The sequence below is a fragment of the Lissotriton vulgaris genome, chromosome 7, assembly GCF_964263255.1.
Source record: "Lissotriton vulgaris chromosome 7, aLisVul1.2, whole genome shotgun sequence".
Lineage (NCBI taxonomy): Eukaryota > Metazoa > Chordata > Amphibia > Caudata > Salamandridae > Lissotriton > Lissotriton vulgaris.
Window position 1 is genome coordinate 740,115,932 of NC_141695.1, and position 19,381 is coordinate 740,135,312.

Genomic DNA, 19,381 nt, shown 5'->3' on the forward strand with positions numbered 1-19,381 from the left:
GATAATATTAATAAAAAACCTTTTATTTTTGAAGGATGGGAGCGGAAAGTCGCACTATATGCGGACGATGTCCTTATTTTTTCATCTGAGTTGAGTTCAGCATTTCCTACTGTTATATCTATTGCAGAAGAGTGTGGGGCAATATCCGGTTACGAAGTGAATGCATCCAAAACCGACATTATGGTTTGGAATCACCCTGCACCACTTGTAGGGTTACAGCCTAATTCCACCCTTAGGTATCTCGGGTTAAATATCTATACGGACATTAATAAGATCGCCCCTTTAAATTTTGCTCTTGTGACTAAGGAAGCTTGAAGATCATTGAGATCATAGTCAGCTCTTCCTATTTCCCTGATAGGTAGATCCAATCTGGTTAAAATGACCATTTTACCCAAGATTATGTTATTGTTTAATACTATCCTTCTTTTTTTTTATCCATCTTTGACTGCCAAACTCCAAACCGAAATAAATAGATTTATTTGGAACAGCCATACGCCCAGGTTATCTTGGAAGAAGATAAGACGTCGTCGAGAAAAAGGGGGCCTTGCAGCACCGGACCTGCAGTTTTATGGTTGGGCTTTCCAACTTTCTCACATTAGGATGCTTTTAAAGACCCCTAATAACGTAGGGTGCGGAAATTATTTGTAGCACTTCTTAAGGGGGAAAAAATTGGGCCAACAAACTTCTTGTTAAAATTTGGTGACCCTAAGTACTTTAAGAAGGTCAAGTTAAAGGTTTTGAGGGATCTTGCCAGAACATGGGCTAATCTAAGACGTACACTCAAACTGGATTACTATTTTAGTCGGGGGCCCATTATGGGACTCACCAGGCGCACCGTCTTGGCTTTTGGATAGCCTAGCTCTCTCAGTTAGAGAGGCCGGGCTCTCATCTTGGGGGAACCTTTTTGATGATGGAGTTTTACTCTCATGGGAGACCCTGAGCTCAACAATAGGAACTCCCTTCTCACGCTTTAAATACCTTCAAATCCAGAGTTGGTCCCAAGCTTATAGTCAAGGCAGGGGTAGGTTTAAATTAGGCGCTGATAACAATCTAGTTACTCATCTGATTGACAAACCTCCCTTTATAAAAGAGATTACATTCTGGTACAACCTTATACTAGACAAGACTGATGGCGAATTCCTGCTCCCCCACTCTCTCTGGGAAACATATATCACTAACACCGATGTGGAGGACTTGTGGTTCAAATCATTTAAGATTCTAGGGGGAGATTGTGAAACCATCCTGGCTCCGTCGTAACCACTTGTTTACACTCCATAGAGTTTACTACTCTCCACTACGTTTATCAAAGTTCCCCAATAATGCTCAGGTGGCATGCCCTAGATGTGGTCTCGTAGCAGCATCAGACATACATATGTTTTTTGAGTGTTCATATATAACATCATTTTGGAATGAAATCTGTGCTTCCCTCTCATCAACAATTGGTTTACAAGTCAGTCCTTGCCTCATGTTAGTCTTCTTTGGTATTATACCCGAGCTTGAAGGCATAAGTAAAAAACTGGTCTTTTATAGCTGTTTATTGGCTAGAAGAGAAATTTGTAGACGGTGGAAAGACAAGACACCTCCTCTCTTTACTGATTGGCGTGCAGCTATGTTACAGATGTCCAAACTAGATATGGGTAGAGTAGGTAACCAACACAAGAGGAGATTTTGGCTACTTTTGAATTGGTAATCATAGGCCAGAACATCATGTTTTTTTTTCCCCATGTCCTATGATTGTGCTGCTTTGAAGGGTCATCTCTCTTGATCCCCTTTTGCTATACATACCCTACACATGCGACTTTGGTTATGAAATGGGTGGTATATAGCAGTTCGCCAACCCTGTCGGTGTCACCAGACGAGGATTAAGTTGTGGATGCGTGGCATTGTGGGATATTCCGATCGGTACCATCTAAATCCCCCCCAGTTAACCTGGGCCAGTGTCTCAGTCATCTCCTCTATCTCTTCGTCACTATTTGGTCACCAAGGGCGAATATGAGGACAAAAAAAAAAAATATTAATTGTGTCAATCCCCCAAGCACATAATCAGTTGTAAATCATATTATGAACACAATTTTAGAGAAACAGCTTTTGTTCATTTCTTGCTTTCTTTATTTTCTCTTTAGCCGGCAACACGTGTTTCGTCGGGTCAGGGTGTACCACACAACTTCCTCGGGGCTGTCTTTCCTGTGATATTGTTCATTGGATCAATCCTTAAAACCGGTTTTAATTCCATCCCAAATATCAGAAGAACATGATCTTTATGTGATGTCTCAATGTTAAGCATTATTGTGTTCCTGATTCTGGATTATTATATTGTGATGTTTAAAATTCTAGTGCATGTCTATCATCTCAACTATTCTTCACGTAGCTGTGATTATTTGTGGTCTCCTTTGCGGTGTTGACATTAACTGATATTGAGTTTAAGGGGTGTGTTGGTGAGTATGCTGGGGAAAGAGAATATACACAATGGTGTGCAGCGTACTCACCAACACACGCCCCTTAACCTGTTTGATGTATCAGACGCCCAGTAGCCTTCTGACGCAAAAGTGCTCATGTGCATTGGATGCAAGCCATGCATCCAATGCATCCAATGACACTGCACTGGAAATCCCTCTGGTGCGGGCACCAGAGGGATTTCCTTTCCATCAAAGCAACCTCGGAGCTGGGATTTCCCAGCTCCTGAGGCGGTTCTGATGTTTTCAGTGAAATGGCGATCAGTGCACACGTTGAGCTGATCGTCATTTCACTGAAACCAAAAGTGAAATGAGCTGATCGGCTAATTTCAGTTTTACTGCCTACATGCTGAGGGGGCTATCTCAGCCCCCCAAGCATGTAGACAGACGGGAGAGGTATCATTGGAAAGGGGAGAATCCCCCCTTTCAGATGTTACCCTTTCCTAATGGACTCCTGCTTGAGGATCACTGCAGCGGGGCGATTCCCAAGCAGAGATCCACCCACTAGGCACTAGGGGGGAGCAGCAACTCCTATTTTTGGGAAATTTTGGTCTTTCTGCCCCCCCGGGAGGGTGATGAGGCAATAGTCCCAAATATACCTTCTGGGGGGGGGGGGGGGGGGGGAGAAGAAAGCACACTAAGCCCCAGGGATTTTTTTTATTTATGTTTGTAGGAGTGGATGCTGCCTAAAATGGGCATGACAATGCCCCCACCCCTCATAATATATGACTTCTGTCCCCCCAGGAGGCAGATGGGGGCAATAGCCCCTGATGGGGGGGGGGGAAAGTCCACTTAGCACCAGGGATTATGCTTTTATTTTATACGTAGGGGTGGGGGGCTGTCCAGAGATGGGTATGCCAATGCTCTTATCACCCTACCAAAATGGCCACAGTCTGTCTGCCTCCCCTTGGGGGCATATTGGGAAAATAATCCTTGATTTTACCCCCCCCCCAGGGTGGCAGAAAGCCCGATAGGCACTGTATTTGTTTTGACAATGTGCCTAGCTGTGGATTTTGGGCACTAGCGCAGCCAGCACCATGGGAAACCTAGCAAACCTGTCTGTACTTGAAACACAGACACCCAGGGGAATCCAGGATGGGGTAACTTGCCTGGATCCCATCAGGTTCTGTTACCCAGAATCCCTTGCAACGTTGCAAAATTAAAACACATCATCTTCACGTTTCTTTGATGGGAAGTTATTGAATCTGCTGGGAGCCACAAACTTCCACCCACCAAGCATTGTCCCAAGTCTCCTCTCAATAAAAATGGTTCCTCACTTGTGTGGGTAAGCCTTGTGCCCGTGATAGGAAATGGCCCAAATCGCAAAGTGGACACCTCCCTGGGCTCCCTCAGGTGTCTAGTTTTCAGAATTGTCTGGGTTTGGTAAGTTTCTATAGATGGACACAAAGCCCTGGACGAAAAACACAGATGCACCCCCTCACAAAAAACAGGTTGTTTTGTGGGAGATTATTTTTATGCCTCCACAATAAGTTTTGGTCCCTTGCCTGTCGCAGGTACTTGGCCCACCCATACAAGTGAGGTACTATTTTTATTGGGAGACCTGGGAGAACACTGGGTGAGAGGTAATTTGTGTCAACCTAGTGATCCCACAACTTTCACACATAGAAATGTGAGAAAAATTAGATTTTATTCAGCTAAATGTACAGTTTGATGAGGATTCTTGGTAGGAAAATATTGGAGGACCCACACAAGCCACACTTCTCTGGACTTCCTCAGGTGTCTAGTTTTCAGAAATATGTGGGTTTGGTTGGTTCCCCTTGATGGCCGTGGAGTAACCCTTGGCTAAGCATGAGCGAATTTTGCGGATCTCGCGTTCGCGAATTTTGCGGATTTGCGGATTCGCAATCCGCAAAATCCGCGAATTCCCGCGAATTTGCGGATTTTTTTTTTTTGTGTTCGCCCGTGTTTCTGCCAGTTCGCGAGGGTTTTGTACACTTTCGCAAATTGCGAACTTACCTGTCGGGTCGCAAGTTTCGCGAACTTGTTGTTTCTACGTGTCCAGCCTGTTTGGGACACTCTTCTTCATCACTGCCACTCTCTGTCACCACTGCCACTCTCTGACTACTCATGCCACCCTCTGGCCCACCCATGCCGCCCTCTGTTTCATCACCACACCCTCTGGTTGTCCAGTGTACATTATTTTCGGCAAAGCAAAGCACACCTTCCCTGCCTCAAGTGACCTGAATTAATTTGGGGCTGATTAATGTGTCACAGAATATTTTTTTAGCTGGCACCTGCTTCCTTAGTGCGCCCTGATTAGTGATCTTTTGCACTTGCTAAGTGCTTTCATTGTTGCAAAATTAGTTACAACACCTGCCCTGCCCCAACTGACAATAATGAATTAGGGGCTGATTAATGGATTTTAACTTCCAGCCTGGCTCCTGCTTGTCTCCCTTAGCTGTAATTCAGGACCTTTGTGGCATAAGTGTAACTATTCTGAGGTTCAGAGCAGGGTCACATAATAGTTTCAACTGGCAACTGAACTCTGGAGGGGCCCCTCAGGAAGCACTACAGGAAATGGCTACTAATGATGAGCCTGAACTTTTGAACCTGGTAAGTAGTTACTTTCAGTTTTGCTAAGATCGTATTTCTGCAATTTTGCACTTATTCGCGGGGCGCGAACTCACGCGAACTCACGCGAACAGTGCGAGCAGTGCGAGCAAAATCCGCTGCTCGCGGATTTGCGGATTTTGCGGGAGATTCGCAAATCTCGCGGATTGCGGATTTCCCGAAAATCCGCAAAATCCGCGAGCGGAACGGATTTTCCGCCCATGCCTACCCTTGGCGTAGTTTGTGAAGTAGCTCTACACGTAGCTACACAAAGTGCACTTCGCAAGCTATGCATAGCACTTTGCGAACTGCGTAGTGCGCTGTTCGCGATGATTGCACAGTGCCGGATGCCTGTCCCCACTGTGCAATCATTGAAAAAGGCATCTTGCACAGTGCGATCTATCTTTTACTTGAGTAGATTTTTATTCGAGTAGCAGCTTTCTCAATGCGGACTGGTAGTTTCTCATTGCGAGCATTTTTATCAGGAGACCTGGGAAAATGCTGGGTGGTAAGAAATTTGTGTCAGGCCGGTCCAACTTTCCTTTACAGAAATGTGAGAAACATGTGATTTTTTTCAGCTAAATTTGAGGTTTGCAGGGGATGCTGCGTATGAAAACTTTAGGGTATACACACAAGTCATACTCTGTGGACTCCCATAGGTGCCTATTTTTCAGAAATGTCTAAGACTGGTAGGTTTCTCTAGATGGCTGTCGAACCCAGGTTTAAAAACGCAGGTGACTCCCTAGCAAAACAAGGTCTTATTAATCAATAGATTTGAAGTCTCCACAGTACGTTTTGGCCCGTTTCCTGTCGTGGGCACAAGGTCACCCACACAAGTGAGGTACAATTTTTATCCGGAGACTTAGGGGATGCTTGGTGGGTGGAAGCTTGTGGCTCCCTGCCGTTTTGAAAACTTTCCATCACAGAAATGTGAGGGAAAGTGTTTTTTTTTTAACAAAGTTTGAGGTTTGCAAGGGATTTTGGGTAACAGAATCTGGTGAGAGCCGCAGAAGTCACTCCATCCGGGATTTCCCTGGATGGCTAGTTTTAAAAAATGTACAGGTTTGCTAGGTTTCCTGAGGAGCCAGCTGAGCTAGGTTCCAAAAACTGCAGCTAGGCACATTGAAAAAAAAAGGGTTTGTTATTCCCTGGAAAAATGTGATGTGCCCACATTCTGTCTTCTGCCATTTTCTGTCACAGGCACTAAGCCTACCCACACAAATAAGGTACCATTTTTATTGAGAGACTTAAGGTAATGTTGGGTGGGTGGAAGTTTGTGGCTCCCCATAGGTTCCATTCCTTTCCTTCGCAGAAATGGGAGGAAAATTTGTTTTTTTCGACAAAGTTGGAAATGTGAGAGGGATTCTAGGTAACAGAGCAGGATGAGAGCCACATACGTCACCCCATCCTGGATTCCCATGACTGTCTAGTTTAAATAAACAATTTATAGGTTTGTTAGGTTTCCTTAGGTGCCAGCGGAGCTAGGTTCCAAAAACCACAGCTAGGTACCTTGCAAAAAAAGTGTCAATTCAATCTTTATTATGTTTTGGAACTCCTTAGAGGTCCACATAAGAAAATAGTACAATACAAAAATACCATTCACAGTGAGGGTAGACAAATCATAGCAATTACTAGAACACAAAGTGACACATTGATAGGCATGCCAATATTCAAAAAATTTCTAAAAAACATTTAAAAAAATTATAAATATAGAAGCAAAATCTCTCATTAGGGGGACTATGTAAGGCACTCATAAAAGAATTCGCATTTACAATGCCCATTTGCAGACATATTTGTCTTAACCATTTGCTGCGATAAGGACGCAGCGCTGGGCATATAAAGAGTACATGTGTTCGATCTTGAATAGATTGATGACAGAAATTGCAAATTGCAGATACTCCATACCATTTAAACAAAAGATTATTTAGGGGTAACAAGTCTTGTCTCAATAAAACTCAAAATCTCCGAATATTATGAGGTAAATTCCAAGTAACGTAGGGTTGGACGGATTTTCTTGCGAATGAATCGGTAAGAAAATTAACACCCTTCTTAGCAAAGATTGAAGTAAAGTCTAGTCTATAGCTAAGATCCCAAGTAGCTTCTTTCAGGACAGACTTTAGCTGGGATACAGGAAGAGAAAAGAGAGTACTCTCTTCCAGCTGCAAGAGGGATACAGCTTTTCTAAAGTTGTTAACAATTAGGGAGTGTTCCCCTAGACTTCCCAATAGTTCAGTCTTTAGGAGGAACCTCATAGTCCCCTCTTCTCCTCTGGCTATGCTTGCGACCAAACGTACCACAGCTGCCAGGCCCTGCACCCAGCTGCTGCGCAAGCCAAACTCAAGTCTGCAAGCTGCCACGGAGCTGGCAGAACTGACGGTGGATATGCTTCTTAGCAATTTTCCCTCCACCTTATTTAAGAAATCCCAGTGCTTAATATCAATTAGTTCTAAACCATATAGAAGGGTGGAAGGGACTTTTGCCCTAAAGACCTCCAATAAATGTGAAAAATGCCTTCTTCCCAATGCCGAGTACAGTGCACTTAAGCTTCTCCCTTGGGCTAAGGCCTTCCGGGCACTGTTATCGGTATGGGGTTTAGCGCTTAGATTATCACAAATTAATTTTCCAAGGAAAACATAACTCTTTACTACCTCCAGTTTGTCATCTCCCACAGACCAGGCAAAGTTCCTAAATTTATGTTTTTTCCGGCCTGTGATGCACATAATTTTGCTCTTGGATGCATTAATTTTTAAAAAATTAGCAACTGCATGCTGATGTAGAGCAAGGAGGCGTTTGGCGAGACCTTTGGGCATGAGATCCATTATTATAATGTCATCCGCATATAACATACATGAAATGTGTTTTCCGCCCAAGATTGGAGCTATACCATCGCAGGAGGAGAGAGAAGCAGGTAAATCAGCAGTATATAACGAAAAAAGTAACGGGGCAAGGAGACAGCCTTGCTTAACCACATCCGCGCTAGTGGAATTCTCCTTCTATGCTGAGATTTACTAAATCCCATGCTTCATGACGAGCTGGGCTCGTCATCAGTGTGCGAGGAGGCTACACCATGACGAGCCCAGCTCGTCATGAGCCTGGAAGGGGTTAAGGCCATTACGTGAGGGGATAATCTTGGAGAGCCCCCTATCTCCTCCTTGCAGGACCTGGCACCAGGTGTCTGTATGTAGAAACTGGATCATATCTAGAAGATAAGGCGGCATTCCCATAGCAGAGAGCTTTCTCCACAGCAGTGGACGGTCAACCTTGTCAAATGCTGTGGAGAAGTCTATAAAGGCCACATAAACTCTTCCGCCACGTACCCTTATATATTTATCTATAATTGTCTGAAGAGCGGAAAGGTTATCCAGCGTTCCGTGACCCTTACAAAAGCCTACTTGTTCTAAGGGTAAGATTTGTTTTTGCGCCACCCAATCATTAATTAGGGATAATAAACATTTACAGAACACTTTCCCAATAGCGTCTAGGAGAGCTATTTGGCGATAGTTAATGGGTAAGTTTCTATCGCCCTTTTTGAACATAGGAACCAAAATACTCCCCTTCCAGGATGCTGGAATACATTTTTTAATGTAGCAAATCCTAAAAAGGGGAAATAGGATTTTACTCCAGGATACTGGATTTTGTTTCAAGACTGATATCGGGAGTTCATCAGGACCCATGGCACCTGATGGACGCCTGTCCCTTATAGCCAATTCTATAGATAGTTCTGAGGGGTATTCAGTTATAGAAATATTATCTTCCTCAATTCCCCTAAGTTTCACATGCAGATCATTCTTAGCATACAGACTTAAGATGTAATAGACCCAGGTTTGTTCGGAGATAGGGATTGGAAGTGGACGCACTCTAGAACCACATCCCTCCCCAATAAGGGTCCAGAATTGTCTAGAGTTCCCATGAACAGCGGCTTCCCGCAATCCAATCCATAACAGGTCCTCTTTTTCTCTTTTCATTTTTTTCTTTATCCTGCTTCTCCTCCTTTTAAGGAGAGATATTTTCTGAAGTCTTTCTACTGCACCACATATGTATTGTTCCCTCACCAATTTATTTATTTCCTTATTAAGGGAAACAACTGCCTTAGGGAGGGTGTTTTTTTTCCTAATTAAATTCGATTTTTTAACGGCAGAGATGATCTCCTTTATGAAAGCATCAAAAGAGGACTGTTCCACCCCCTGCCAATTGCTTAAATTGGATAGTGTTTTTTCAAGAAGAGGTTCCAAACCCTTCATAGCTTTATAATCCCAGAAACATCTTCCTGTTTTTTGGAAGGTGACCACATCCCTATCAAACGCCCAGGTGTCAGAATTAAGGGGCTCTAGAAAAAGCGTTAGTATAATGACATTATGGTCACTAAGGGTAGTGTCCATAACAACCAAATCCCTTAAGAGAGAGAAAATAGGGTGGTCAACAATTATGTAGTCTAAAATTGATTTGCTATTGAAGGAGCTATGAGTATAGTTTGCAGGAACATCGGATGGGAGCCTACCATTAACTATAAGTCCCTCCGTGCTATATAGTTCTTCCAGCAGCAATTTACCCCGTTTGTTTGTTTTTATGTTATCTGGAAAGAGGGCTTGGGGTATCAGTAAAACCTCCTCTTTTTCTTTATTCCTGAATAGCTCCAAACTATGATTAGACACTTTACAATTTAAGTCACCAACTAACAAAAAATTAGAGAGAGGAGCTATTTTTTTAATTTGTCTAATAAAAATAAAAATGTTCTTCATCAAAGTATTAAAAGGATCACCTGGCGGAATATAGGCATTTATTATAACAAGGGGGTGTCTCTCCCCAGTTTTATCTAAGTTGGAGAGAGTCACTGCCTGAAAAAGGTTACTGGGATCTGTATGATGAGAGAAACTCCACTTTATTGTATTGGATAATAGGCAAGCAATTGCCCCTTTTGCATGACCTCTACTAGAGGGGGTTGCCGCCACCTCCAATACGTAGTAATCCTTCGCTATGTTCAATTTGTCAGTACACCAGGTTTCCTGGATGCAGATTATATTGGCATTCAAAGAAAAAAGATATGATAATTTTTCAGGATTGTTATTGATGCCGGCAGCATTCCAGGAGATAACAGAAAAAATACTGCTAAAGGTGAGAGAACAGTCTAGGGTTGTCCGTCACCTTAGTCGCCAGGGCACCAGGTAACCAATTCCATTGCTGTTCATTTTCAGTTATACCCCTATTTATTGTTATTGGGGGAGGAATAACATGTGTTACTATCCTTTTTGTTTTTGAGACACGAATTTTTAAATCATCAAAAGGTTGAGAGAGACCAACCTGACCCAATCCCCTATGGTGACCATTCACAATATGATTATCAACACATGTGGCGGTAAACGGCACCACGTCAATCCCCTGACTCTGGAAAATTTCTGCTTTATTTAATATAAGATTCACTATCAGGTTTGAATAGAACCTTACCCTAGTAAATGACATAGACCCTGATCCCAATATTGTTACTAGGTCAATGTCGCTTGATTTAATTAATTTTAATCCCTCGATGTCAAAGTGTCAGTTTTCACTGGAAAAATGTAATGTGCCAATGTTGCGTTTTGAGACGTTTCCTGTCACGGGCACTAGGCCTACCCACACAAGTGAGGTACCATTCGTATCAGGAGACTTAGGGGAATGCTGGGTAGGTACAAGTTTGGGGCTGCCCACAGTTTTCAGAACTTTCCATCACTAAAATTTGAAGGAAATGTGGGTTTTGTTTTACTATGTTTGAGGTTTGCAAGGGATTCTGGTAACAGAAACCTGTGAACGCCACCCAAATCACCCCATCCTGAATTTTCAAGGGTGTCTAGTTTTAAAAAATGCTTAGGTTGCTAGGTTTCCCTACGTGCTGCTGCACTCAGGTCTAAAATCCACACTGAGGCACTTTGTGAAAAAAGGCTGTTTTCACTGGAAACAATGTGATGCATCCACATTGAGTTTTGGGCCATTTCCTGTCACGGCCACTAGGTCTACCCACACAAGTGAGGTACCATTTTTATTGGGAGTCTTAGGGGAACACAGAACAGTAGGACAAGTGTTATTACCTATTGACTTTGTATGCATTTCTGCTTTCCAAATGTAAAACAGTGTGTAAAAAAATTAATCATTTTCAAAAATGCCCTCTAATTCACCTGCAAGTATGGGCACCCACATATTCGGAATTGTGCAAATAACCACTGCTTCTAAACTCCACATGTTGTTCTCATTTCGGAAATACATAGTTTTCCTTGATACCTATTTTTCAATCTTTATATTTTAGAAAGTGAATTGCTGTTTACCGGGTACACAATGAAAAACCATTGCACAGTGCAGCTCAGTTACTGGCTCTTTGCACCTCATGTTCTTGGTGAACCTACAAGTCCTATATATTCCCACAACCAGAAGGGTCCAGTGGACATAGCAGTATATTGCTTTTAAACATATGCCATATTTAGAATAAGTTACCTGTGAAAATGTAGGCACAAATGGCTGTTTTTCTCAACTAGTTTTCAATATTTTTTTATTTCAACTGTTACTTTCTATTGGAAAACCTTGAAGGAATTAACCCAATTACCCCTTTCTGAATTCAGAATTTGGTCTTCTTTTCAGAAATGTATAGTTTCCCAGGATCCACTATTGGTTTCACATCAATTTCTACCGCTAATTGGATTGCCTGTCGCAGGTACTTGGCCCACCCATACAAGTGAGGTACTATTTTTATTGGGAGACCTGGGAGAACACTGGGTGAGAGGTAATTTCTGTCAACCTAGTGATCCCACAACTTTCACACATAGAAATGTGAGAAAAATAAGATTTTTTCAGCTAAATTTACAGATTGGTGAGGATTCTTGGTAGGAAAACACAAGCCACACTTCTCTGGACTTCTTCAGTGTCTAGTTTTCAGAAATATGTGGGTTTGGTTGGTTCCCCTTGATGGCCGTGGAGTAACCCTTGTCGTAGTTTGTGAAGTAGCACTACGCGTAGCTACACAAAGTGCACTTTGAGAGCTACGCATAGCACTTTGCGAACTGCGTAGTGTGCTGTTCACGATGATTGCACAGTGCCGGATGCTTGTCCCCACTGTGCAGTCATTGAAAATGACATCTTGCACAGTGCGATCTAACTTTTACTAGGGTAGATTTTTATTCGAGCAGCAGCTTTCTCAATGCGGACTGGTAGTTTCTCATCGCGAGCAGTCGCCAGCATACACGACCTCTCGCAATGAGAAACCTGACCTCCGCGCGTTGAGAAGCTTGCCGGGAGGTTTATTTTCCATGCTCGCGATTGGCAACTTAATGTTGCTGATCGCGAACGAGGAAAAAGTCTCACCGGAATGTCATTTTGCTTGCTCGCGGTCACCAACTTGATGTTGAGGACCGCAAGCAAGCAAAATATGACTGCTGCACTACGCTACGCTACACGTGTTTGCACTGTGCTACGTGCAATTCGCGTAGTGCGAAGTAGCGCAAACTAAGCGAGCGTAGCGTAGTGCTTTGCTAAGGCTTACTGCGGAGCCCGGGACCAAAAACACAGGTGACCCCATGCAAAACCAGATTGTTTTGTGATAATTTTGATTATTTTGTGATAATTTTGATGTCTCCACAATACACTTTGGACCCCTGCCTGTAGCGAAGACTAGGCCTATGCACACAAGTGAGATGCCATTTTTATCAGGAGAGCTGGGAAAATGCTGGGTGGTAAGAAATTTGTGTCAGGCCGGTAATACCCAACTTTCCTTTACAGAAATGTGAGAAACATGTGATTTTTTTCAGCTAAATTTAAGGTTTGCAGGGGATGCTGTGTATGAAAACTTTAGGGGATACACACAAGTCATACTCCTTGGACTCCCACAGGTGCCTATTTTTGAGAAATGTCTGAGACTGGTAGGTTTCTCTAGATGGCTGTCGAACCCAGGATCAAAAACGCAGGTGACTCCCTAGCAAAACAAGGTCTTAGTAATCAATAGTTTTGAAGTCTCCACAGTACATTTTGGCCCGTTTCCTGTCGTGGGCACAAGGTCACCCACACAAGTGAGGTACAATTTTTATGCGGAGACTTAGGGGATGCTTGGTGGGTGGAAGCTTGTGGCTCCCTGCCGTTTTGAGAACTTTCCATCACAGAAATGTGAGGGAAAGTGTTTTTTTAACAAAGTTTGAGGTTTGCAAGGGATTTTGGGTAACAGAATCTGGTGAGAGCCACAGAAGTCACTCCATCCGGGATTTCCCTGGATGTCTAGTTTTAAAAAATGTACAGGTTTGCTAGGTTTCCTGAGGAGCCAGCTGAGCTAGGTTCCAAAAACCGCAGCTAGGCACATTGAAAAAAAAGTGTTTGTTATTCCCTGAAAAAATGTGATGTGCCCACATTGCGTCTTCTGCCATTTTCTGTCACAGGCACTAGGCCTACCCACACAAATAAGGTAACATTTTTATTGAGAGACTTAGGGTAATGTTGGGTGGGTGGAAGTTTGTGGCTCCCCATAGGTTCCATTCCTTTCCTTTGCAGAAAGGGGAGGAAAATGTTTTTTTTTTTACAAAGTTGGAAGTGTGAGAGGGATTCTGGGTAACAGCGCATGATGAGAGCCACATAAGTCACCCCATCCTGGATTCCCCTGACTGTCTAGTTTAAAGAAACAATTTACAGGTTTGTTAGGTTTCCTTAGGTGCCAGCGGAGCTAGGTTCCAAAAACCACAGTTAGGTACCTTGCAAAAAAAGTGTCAGTTTTCACTGGAAAAATGTGATGTGCCAATGTTGCGTTTTGAGACGTTTCCTGTCATGGGCACTAGACCTACCCACACAAGTGAGGTACCATTTGTATCAGGAGACTTAGGGGAATACTGGGTAGGTACAAGTTTGGGGCTGCCTACAGTTTTCAGAACTTTCCATCACAAAAATTTGAAGAAAATGTGGCTTTTGTTTTACTATGTTTGAGGTTTGCAAGGGATTCTGGTAACAGAAACTTGTGAACGCCACCCAAGTCACCCCATCCTGAATTTTCCAGGGTGTTTAGTTTAAAAAAATGCTTAGGTTGCTAGGTTTCCCTACGTGCTGCTGCACTCAGGTCTAAAATCCACACTGAGGCACTTTGCGAAAAAAGGCTGTTTTCACTGGAAACAATGTGATGCATCCACATTGAGTTTTGGGCCATTTCCTGTCACGGTCACTAGGTCTACCCACACAAGTGAGGTACCATTTTTATTGGGAGTCTTAGGGGAATACAGAACAGTAGCACAAGTGTTATTACCTATTGACTTTGTATGCATTTCTGCTTTCCAAATGTAAAATAGTGTGTAAAAAAATAAATCATTTTAAAAAATGCCCTCTAATTCACCTGCAAGTATAGGTACCTACATATTCGGAATTGTGTAAATAACCACTGCTTCTAAACTCCACATGTTGTTCTCATTTCGCAAATACATAGTATTTCTTGATACCTATTTTTCAATCTTTATATTTTAGAAAGTGAATTGCTGTATACCGGATACACAATGAAAAACCATTGCACGGTGCAGCTCAGTTACTGGCTCTTTGCACCTCATGTTCTTGGTGAACCTACAAGTCCTATATATCCCCACACCCAGAAGGGTCCAGTGAATATAGCAGTACATTTATTTTAAACATATGCCATATTTAGAATAAGTTACAGGTGAAAATGTAGGCACAAATGGCTGTTTTTCTCAACTAGTTTTCAATATTTTTTTATTTCAACTGTTACTTTCTATTGGAAAACCTTGAAGGATCCACACAAATTACCCCTTTCTGAAATCAGAATTTGGTCTTCTTTTCAGAAATGTATAGTTTACCTGGATCCACTATTGGTTTCACATCAATTTCTACCGCTAATTGGAAGGAGGTTGAAAGCAAAAAAAATAAGAAAAATATGCTATGTCCCATTAACATGCCAAAACGATAGCAATCGGCAACACTGCAAAGGAGAATAAAATTAATCACAATTAGCTGTTTGACAGATCACGCTTGCTGGGAGCAGAGCATTTGGTTTTGCTTGGTGGGAGCTGTCACAGCTCCAGTCAAGCAAAAGTAAACAGCTATGTCCCTGGGGTAGGTATCCTGGGACATAGCAGGAGCCATTACCAAGGGGGCGCATTTGGCTCCAGGAGGAGGGCCATGTAGCAGCTCGCCGTTCTTGTGTACGGACCGGCCCTGGAGGGTAGTGGTCCATGTAACTGTATATGGCTTGGCCCCTCTTCTTTTTTTGCTTTCTATGGGACTCTGCTGAAACCCAAGATGACTGCAAACACTTCCTGGTTAAAGTGTTGGCAGCCAATTAGATCTATGCAGTTCTCTGCAGAAGTTTGTTATTATTTGTGAATGCTTCAGGACCGTAGACAAACCAATTTCGATATCCTTTAATTTCTCACAAACTACTGAATGGATTGACACCAAATAACAAAAAGCGTAATCTGTAAACGAAATATATACTTTTCTACCTAATTCGATGTAATTCCATCCAGTGGTATGGGCTGCAGGCATGTCTATACAACCTAGTGGAATTAACACGGGAAGCACACTTTTCTTGACCCCCTCTTTTTCTCAGCCCCTGCTTGGCGTATTAAACCCAAAACTTTCCATGCACAGCAAGAATCACTAGGGCACTTTTGGAATGTTTTGTGGAGATTCATCAAACAGCGTAAAAAGTATAAGCAGTTCAAAAACACTGTTCCTATGGAAACATGATTCTAACTATAACTACTTAGGGGCCGATTCCAATTCGGGTAGGAAATCGGCCCGACCGACTCGTACCCGGAACGGAGTCTGACTGACACCTACCAGCACCCTACGACCCGTGTAGTACAATGCAAAGCCCGTGATCTACGACCGAGCCGTACGGAAAACAAGCCGTACGACCTAGCCGAACAAAATTCAGCTATCTGGACGGAAAATTAACACAAGCCGCACCGACCGACACGAACCCGGACTGAACCTGACCAATACGTACCCGCGACGTCCGACATGCACAGTTCGGTGCAAAAAATTATGAAAACCCACCGATTCGCACGGAGCCCAAGCTGCACGACTGACACGGCTCGAAAACGTACCTGAAGTGACAGATACCACCGCAATGAATTTGCATGCAACACAGAACCAAATCTGTGTGAAAGGCACGGAGCAGCCCCCACAAGCCAATTTATTTATTTATTTATTATTTATTTTATGATTTATAGAGCGCCTGGTGACCCGAAGGCATCCCCGCGCTATATGATTGTGAGATCCGGGAGAGGGAGACCAGGGAACTTTTTGGGGAAGAGGAAGGTTTTAAGTTTTTTACGGAAGAGGGCGTGACAGGGTTCAAGACGCAGATTGCGAGGAAGTGCATTCCATTTAGAAGAGGCATTGACCGAGAAGCGGCGGCCACCGGTGCGCGACTTCAACAAGAGCGTCAGACTTGGTCAGAAGAACGTCTTCTACATGCCCACAAAAAACAGTGACAAAAACACAAAAAAGGACCAGTCAAGCTATGACAAAGTCAATACATAAAAATAAAAATAAAAATTGACACCAAGACACCCCCACAACTCCACCTATAAAAAGGCAAAAATACACTACCATGATCCTTTGCAAATACGACAGAGCAGCCAGCACAGAACAACTTGAGACACCAACCACAGACATACAACTAGCCCATCACACAAACCACACACCGTCAGCACCCCTCCAAAAGCTCTCACGCATACACCTACCAAAACAGACACCCACCCTCACTTGCACCCACACACACACCCACCCACATCACTCCTCACTACCACCCATCACCATGCCCCCTAAGAAGAATCCACAGTTCACAGACACAGAGTTAGAAATATTTGTAGATGAGATCCTCCGAGTGGAGCCACATTTGTTTGGCACATTGGTACAAAGGACCCCCATCTCACAGAAAATCAAAATGTGGGACAGGATCGTAAACAAGGTGAACGCACAAGCACAAGCGTATTGCACAAAGACCGACATCCAGAACAGGTGGTACGATGTGTGCAGGAGGGTAAAGAAGCTCCTCCAGAAGGAACACGCCCTGAGCCAGATCACTGGCAGTGGCCCTCCTGCCAAAATAGTCTACTTCAGGTCCTGGGAGAAGAAGGTGCGGGACATCCTACCATCAGAGGGCATCCATGGCCTACATGACATACCAGAGCCTGGTGAGTACACAATCAATATGCCCAATATTGTGCCGCAATACACACACATCACCGTTAAGGGGGCAGTGAAACCATGCACTGATAGCAAAGGCATAAGAAACAAAAGTCAATCAGCCCAAGAAGTCTATGCTAGTCAGACACACACAATAATGGCCACATCATAGTGATGTGTAACTGTGTCATGACACGTACAAGCCTACCAACAAATAGAGCAAGCCAGTGTCAGCCATCTTTTCAGCAAAGGCATACCCCCTCACAGGGAAGCAGAGTCAGAAGGAGGGAAGTGAGGGCATGCTGGGAAGGGGGGTGTAGCCCAGAGCATGCTGGGACTTGCAGTCACTACCAAACCTCAGCCACCTACATGGCCCAGAAAGCCCACACTGCACGCACCATGCTCACCTCACAGGAGGTGGAAATGAACTGGCAGGTACCCTGGGACTGGGCTCTGTTGTGGGGTGCACAAGGCCTTGCTGGGAACTGGCCACCATCAAATACCAGAACTCCACTGTCTGCTATCTTGTCAGCACAGGCACACCCCCTCACAGGGAAGCAGAGTCAGACGGAGGGAAGTGAGGCTATGCTGGGAAGTGGGGTGTTACCCAGAACATGCTGGGACTTGCAGTCACTACCAAACCTTAGCCACCTACATGGCCCAGCACGCCCACACTGCACCATGCTCACCTCAGAAGGGCTGGAAATGGGCTGGCAAGTACTCCGGGACTGAGCTCTGTTGTAGGCAGCACAAGGCCCTGCTGGGATTTGGCCACCACCAAACAACAGAACTACATTGTCTGCCGTCTTGACAGCACAGGCACACCCCCTCACAGGGAAGCAGAGTCAAATGGTAACAGGGATTACACTTCTGTGTCAGCCACCTGATGGCCCTTGAGTACCAATGACCATGTACATCGAAATCCATTCATGAGCTGGGTGTGCGCACACATCTACATGCACATTTGAGGCTTCATGTTGGCTGGACAATGTGCTACCACAACATCAATCTCTGTCTGTGATGACTGAAAACAATGCAGTGTTCAGGCATGCATCCTGACGTCACGTTGCAAATGTCATGAATATCAAACATTGTTACAAAGATCAAGGAGGGGTGAATGCTCTACTCCTCCTGTGCAACCTGGTTCATTACTGATTGTGTTGCCTCCATTGAAAGCCTCACATATGTACACATGCGTAGTGCGTGATATCATGTTTTTCCGCATCAGTGTACTGTTGCAGCCGCATCATTGGCTCCTCCTTGTTGCAAATATGCTGTGCCTCCACCTAGAGATAAACTGGCTGGTTCCCCAGTAGTGCCCAGAGGAGAAAATTGAGATTTGGTGTTTGTACTCAAGTGCTGTGAGTCAAAAACACACACAACACCCAAAGGCAAAGAAAAAATGTTGAACATTATGATGTATGAAGTTACAAACAATGGTGTTGTGTGTGTGGATCCAGCTACTGATCCACCGCACCAGGGTTGGTAACTGTTGGTCAACATGTAGCAGCCCCATGTGATCCTAGACCTAATATCTCCTCTGGACACTACTGGGAAAGCAGCCAGTCTACCTCCAGGTGGAGGCACATCATATTTGCAGTAAAGGTGAACCAAAGTAAACTAAGGCGGCAATCAAAGAAGCACAGCCCCATTCCTGTACACGTATAAGAGGGAATTTACTAAGGAATGAAATCATGTACATACCATGGCTGCACAGGATGAGTGATCCCTTGCCCCCTCCTTCATTGTTATTACTACCCATTGCAAGATGAATGTATCAGTGCCTCTTCCCACCCTGTGTCTTGCAATATACATAGTTCAACCATTGATGTCTGCAGTAACATAACTGACAATTATTTTATTTTATTTTATGGTTTTATATAGAATTAGACCTGTGAGGGTATCAGAGCACTTTACATGATTAAGGGGGTGAAATACAAAGGGCATAGGAAGGGAGGATATCAAGGGAAACAAGGGTTATGTACATTATGCAGGAAAAAAACAGGTAGAGTTAATATACAAGAGGATAGGAGGTCCCAGCTCCCGGTTGGGAAGCCCAGAGAGCCGGGAGGTATCATCCGGGAAAGTCAAGGATAAAGATGTCATGGCGGGCGGTACAAGGTCGTAGAGGAGATTGTAATGTGGTCGATAGGCAAGGAATTCACCCATGAGGAAAATGTTGGTCTCCTTTTTGAAGCGTGCAAAAGAAGACAGTCTTCGGA